This window comes from Littorina saxatilis, linkage group LG4, assembly GCF_037325665.1.
Source record: "Littorina saxatilis isolate snail1 linkage group LG4, US_GU_Lsax_2.0, whole genome shotgun sequence".
NCBI classification, from domain to species: Eukaryota; Metazoa; Mollusca; class Gastropoda; order Littorinimorpha; family Littorinidae; genus Littorina; species Littorina saxatilis.
In genome coordinates, this window is record NC_090248.1 from 60,578,077 (window position 1) to 60,584,334 (window position 6,258).

The following is a 6,258-nucleotide window of genomic DNA, read 5'->3' on the forward strand; positions in this document are numbered from 1 at the left end:
ATCGACAAACAGTAACACAAACTAAATCACTCCGTCACACACACACACACACACACACACACACACACACACACACGCACGCACACACACACACACACACACACACACACACACACACACACACACACAGTAAGCATAGGTGAAACTATGCAAGAAAGCGAGACCCTGGATCTGCCAAGAAGTCTCGGCCCGCTCACAATAACAATGACCGAGACTTTCAGTAATTCCTTTGCGTGACGTCTAACCCTCTTACGTCATAATGTGACGTCTTCAAATAGTTTCTATCACACACGTCGAACACTTTTGACCGAGACTGACGTAATCCATAGACTCGGAAATGTTAAAGTTTCTACCACAGACATACATACATACATACATACATACATACATACATACATACGCACGCACGCACAGACAGACAAAGTTTATCATCGCATAGGCTACACTTACGTGAGCCAAAAATGGCGGATAAATCTAACTCGTACTAAGAAACGTTTCAAAACCAAGCTTTATGGACGTTTTTATGACTACGTACTCCAGCAGACATCAACTTGTGGTCGACGTGTGTGGGTTTTGCTCAAAATACGTAAGTAAGTATTCGTCAGCCGTTTGGCTTCTCGAATTAAGTTTCAACTTTGTCTCTGTCTCGAACCACAGGCGGAAGGTATCCTTCACTGGACCACAACTTTCTATGAGTATGAAAGTAGTCTGGTGGTCCAGTGGACGATACCTTTCGCCTGTGCTCGAACCAAATACTAAGCTTACCAGTTACCACACTGTCATACTCATAGTCATAGTGATAGCACTGATACATTTGTACAGGTAAACATGGCTGTTTGCTGAAAATCAGTCTTTGTGAAAAATTGTAATGATGTCTCTGAAGTTTGATTCAGTCCCTAATTCATTCAGTGATTCATTTTGATGGGACGTCAACCCATGGTGAGACTAATAATGATATTTGATCGTATTCTGCCAGTGCCATTGCCAACTGCCATGGTTGTTCTTGTGTGCACTAATTGGTAATTTACTAGCAATAGGAGTTCGAGTTCTACTAGTACTAACTACTATAGTAGTATTTTACTAAATCATTACTACTAGTACTAAATACTACTGCTACTACTAGCTTTAAACAAGCTATGGTTTGAATGACCAGCTAAATGCTAATAGTTAATAAGTACATTATTTTTGCATCAGCGAGGTATACATAAATTTAACGAATTGCCGCGCTGCACAGCGCGCTGCGCTCTGTGAATCGCTTGCCTAAATTTAAATATTTTATTAAAAAAATACCGCATGGTTTTGCTTGACCAAATCATTTATCAGCTAACAATATGCTTTTATTTCAGTTGGACCTGACTTGAGCATGGTTCCGTTGTCTCCGCAACAACAGATTGGTTACTCAAGAATTGCAGGCATGTCCAGTTTGCAGCATGTGCAGGCTGACCCCGCTGAGTGTGAAGATCTGATGGCTGATCTGGACACAACATAAGCTGCTTGACACTATTCCAAGGTAAGCAAGAAGCTTTGAAAATAGTTACTTTAAGTGTTACTTAGTAAGTGTACATTTTTGTGGGTGAACCATCAGTAACCGTCCCCCCACCCCCCCCCCCTCGACACCCCCACCCACACATACAAACACGCACACAAACTTGGGTTTGTACTACAACTATTAGTATTAACTACTCTTCATAAATGAGTTATGTAATTCATCAGAGGTTTGAAGTCATTATGATTATGGTTTTGCAAATTAGTAAGAGACTATGTGGGTGCATGGATTCAGTAATGCTCAATTAATACATGCAATACTCCTGCTGGTGAGTTCACTACAAACAGGTACTACATTAGAACTGATCTATGTTATTTGTTAATGAGGATGATTAATCGTAATCTCACTGTCAAACTGTCATGATACTATTGCCATTGACAGTGCTAGATCACTTCATAAAGTTATTTTAGTAAGTAATCATATGATATTGATAATTTTGATATACCCGGTAGTGATTTTCTGACGGTGACAATGACATGTTATCTTCATACTATTCCAGGTACAAGATGCTAAACGTGCAGATATCAAGGGCTTGGGATTTCGGCTCCTGGAGATGCTACTTGTAACTCTTTTGTGAGTACCGATGTATACTGGGTGTTTTCTCAGTTTTTGTCCGCTGTCAGTGTGAGATTTATATTGTGGTACAGTGTAACCCCCCTGTTAGTGTTAAGACCCCCCAATTTAAGACTCCCTCCTTTTAAATACCTTGTTTTCTCAGACTTTCTGTTCATAACCTCTGTAATTTTACCCCATTTTAAGACTCTCTCCTTTTTGAGTCACTTGAGAAAAAGTGACTCTATGTAATCGGTCAGTGTTAGTCTGTCCGGCCGGCCGGCCGGCCGGCCGTCCGTAGACACCACCTTAACGTTGGACTTTTCTCGGAAACTATCAAAGCGATCGGGCTCATATTTTGTTTAGTCGTGACCTCCAATGACCTCTACACTTTAACGATGGTTTCGTTGACCTTTGACCTTTTTCAAGGTCACAGGTCAGCGTCAAAGGAAAAATTAGACATTTTATATCTTTGACAAAGTATCTCGGAAACTATCAAAGCGATCGGGCTCATATTTTGTTTAGTCGTGACCTCCAATGACCTCTACACTTTAACGATGGTTTCGTTGACCTTTGACCTTTTTCAAGGTCACAGGTCAGCGTCAAAGGAAAAATTAGACATTTTATATCTTTGACAAAGTTCATCGGATGTGATTGAAACTTTATAGGATTATTCTTTACATCAAAGTATTTACATCTGTAGCCTTTTACGAACGTTATCAGAAAAACAAGGGAGATAACTAGCCTTTTCTGTTCGGCAACACACAACTTAACGTTGGGCTTTTCTCGGAAACTATAAAAGTGACCGGGCTCAAATTTTATGTGAACGTGACTCATTGTGTTGTGAATAGCAATTTCTTCCTGTCCATCTGATGCCTCATATAATATTCAGAACTGCGAAAGTGACTCGATCGAGCGTTTGCTCTTCTTGTTAAGACTGAATTTTCTCAGATTATTGGAGGTCTTAAAAGGGGTGTTCCACTGTATAACCTGTTTTTCTAGTTTCATGGTTTAGCCACGACTCACTTTGAATGAGGGTCATCTGCCAGGCATTTAGCTGATTATCTGATAGTGATAAGTGATATTTATTAATTTGCTATTTATAAATTACAGTTGCAGTAAACTAACACTGTCGCACAAAGTATGTGACTTTAAAAAAAGATTTGTTTGAAATCATGTGAGCTCTGTCCACTAGATCAGATGATGGAGAAGGGAATTTTTTCAGTTGAGTCTGCAACATGGATTTTTCTCTCTCAGGATAACAAATACAGCAGGGTTCGTACAGGTCATGGAAAACCTGGAAAGTCATGGAATTTGATTTTTAATTTTCCAGGCCTGGAAAGTCATGGAATTTCAATTCAAGTCATGGAAAGTCATGGAATTTAAAAAAAATAAGAAAGAAAGAAAAATTAACCTTTAGCACGCCAGCGGCGATTTTCGTTGCCCAGCCATTCCACACACACACCCCCCCCCCCCCCCCCCCCCCCCGCGATTTGCGTCTCCAGCACAAGGCTTGTTCGTATGACCAACTTCTCGTTCGTATTTGCATACAAGAATAACGGTATTTTTAATGGCACTTGAGCCAAAGCAAGGCTCACTTCCTTCCGTTATCTCTTCGTGTCGTCTGCGCTGCATTTGAGTCGGTTTCGTCGAAGTTTTCTGCTTTTGTTTTTGCATCGATAAAGTACTTTAGCGCTTCGACAAGCAAGATGGAGGATGATGAGTTTGAAACTTTCTTTCGAGTTGTTTCTTGACAACAAAAAGTATGCGGAATTGGAACGAATTACCGAAGAAGATCTTCGCAATTAACCGTGTATCGCGGTGAAAAAAAATGACAGTTCGTCAAGTCACAGTGACGGTTACGAAACGGAATTTACGAAAGTGCAGATGGATACAAACAGTGGCTGGTCCAGTTTAGTGAAATGACAGGACCAGCAAACATTACCGATAATCTGACTGCGTAGCAAATGCTTGACTTGCTTGTCGAAGAGACACTGCGTAGAAACTTACTCAAATTCAGTGCAAAGCAAGCCAGTGTCAAAACTGGCAGTGACAAGACGTAAAAAGTTTGCGTGTTCGGAAATTGCGACCTATGGATCTAGTCATGGAAAATGTTATTGAGGCTCATGGAAAGTCATGGAAAAGTCATGGAATTTTGTTTCTAAAAACCAGTGGGGACCCTGTACAGTATGGAAGGAAACATTTAGGGTTGGTGTGGCGATAACAATAAAGATATGTCATAGTGACTTGACTAATTGATTTGAATTCTGCTGCAGGTCAGTCGGCCCCCACCTCCTGCTCCTGACCTGGTTGCCTACTACAACTTCGAGGAAATACGACAGGACACCCTTCAGCTTGCTGCACCATGGTGTCTCTTGGAGAACAGCAAGGAACAGATACAGGTGGGGTCGGTTGGGATACCGTAAACAGACTATTTTGTTTTATTGGCCTTAGCATAGAGTCTGGGGATGTGAGATGTGCATGATGTGTTGTTTGAATCTGACAGTGATTGTATGAATTTTTTATACATGTATTGTCACGCGCTTTGAACTTCTGATAAGGCGCTTTATAAATGCCCGTTATTATTATTATTATTATTATTATTATAAATAGATACACACTTGTAAACTTATGTTAGTTTTCACACGTGAGCATGAAGGAATGTGCCTTTATGAGGAATGTATAGTGGCTTGCAATATTGAATTTGAGGGATGTTTGCAGTTATATAATATATTAGCACAGCTCAGTTTTCTTGAGGGTTCCGTGAGAACAGTGAAATTCTCCTTTGAGGACTGAAAAATATCTTGGATAATTGGTCTTAATTGGAGGGGGGGGGGGGGGGATTTAAAACATAAGTACATTCACATGTGTTTTTCATTTTCACTGTGTTAAGGTGGGGAGGTCCTTCTCTACTTCTTTCTTTGTTTTCCCATTGACATATTTTTGTTCTTGTCTATATTTTTTACATAGGTTCACCATTAGTCCTCATCCCCAGCCGACTGTTTCCGCTGAAGCCGTGAAGGATACTTCTTCATGTAGGCGTGGACATCTTTTTCGTCGCCATGCAAGGCTTCCAGTACCATATAATTTTGTGAATACTCTGCCTCTGGGGACCTGTCATCGACTTTGGAAGGACGCTTTATTTTATAACACTTTGTACCCCATCTATGTTGACCAAGATTTTTTAAGCCGAGACCAGCTGTGCTGCAGCAGGTCACTCAGAATTGTAGAAACTGTGTATCAACAGGCTAGAATGCTGGCGTTAGATCAACGTTACAGGAAGCGACTGAAGCTAACCGTCTAAGCAGGATGCGGATATGTGCCGAATGAGAACAGATGCAATGTACATAGTGACTGTGTGTACGGATATATATCCATACCTGGTCAGATAGAGCCATATGAGTGGGTACGGATATATCCGTACCTGGGAGACAAGGAGTTAAGACCACATCTGAACTGAGGATTTAGTCTCTCCATAATCAAACGCTGAAGAAGATTTCAGAATGAACTTTGTTAGATAAATTATCAATCAATCAATCAATATGAGGCTTATACATGTAGTTATATCACGCGTATTCCGTGGGTACAGTTCTAAGCGCAGGGATTTTGTTTTGATTTTTTTTAATGCAATTTATATCGCGCACATATTCAAGGCGCAGGGATTTATTTATGTCGTGTGAGATGGAATTTTTTTACACAATACATCACGCATTCACATCGGCCAGCAGATCGCAGCTATTTCGGCGCATATCCTACTTTTCACGGCCTATTATTCCAAGTCACACGGGTATTTGGTGGACATTTTTAGCTATGCCTATATAATTTTGCCCGTCGCGATATAACCTTCGTGGTTGAAAACGACGTTAAACACCAAATAAAGAAAGAATACAATTTTGCCAGGAAAGACCGTTTTGTCAATCGTGGGATCTTTAACGTGCACCCCCAATGTAGACCTCGGTTTTTCGTCTCATCCGAAAGACTAGCACTTGAACCCACCACCTAGGTTAGAAAAGGGGGGAGAAAATAGCGGCCTGACCCAGGGTCGAACACGCAACCTCTTGATTCCGAGCGCAAGTGCGTTACCACTCGGCCACCCATGCCGGTTGTTATGATCGCCACATTTTAGGTCCCCCCCTCCCCCCCTTTTCAAACTTCCCCGC

General features: G+C 41.1%; 1 long non-coding RNA gene across 1 annotated transcript; it reads left to right on the forward strand.

Moving 5' to 3' along the window:
• Nucleotides 1-486: 486 nt before the first annotated feature.
• On the forward strand, nucleotides 487-5,646 carry LOC138965259 (uncharacterized). The gene is made up of 5 exons (XR_011455383.1): nucleotides 487-586; nucleotides 1,347-1,510; nucleotides 2,046-2,119; nucleotides 4,375-4,500; nucleotides 5,069-5,646. It is a non-coding gene; the product is annotated as an uncharacterized lncRNA (long non-coding RNA).
• The last annotated feature ends 612 nt before the right edge of the window (nucleotides 5,647-6,258 follow it).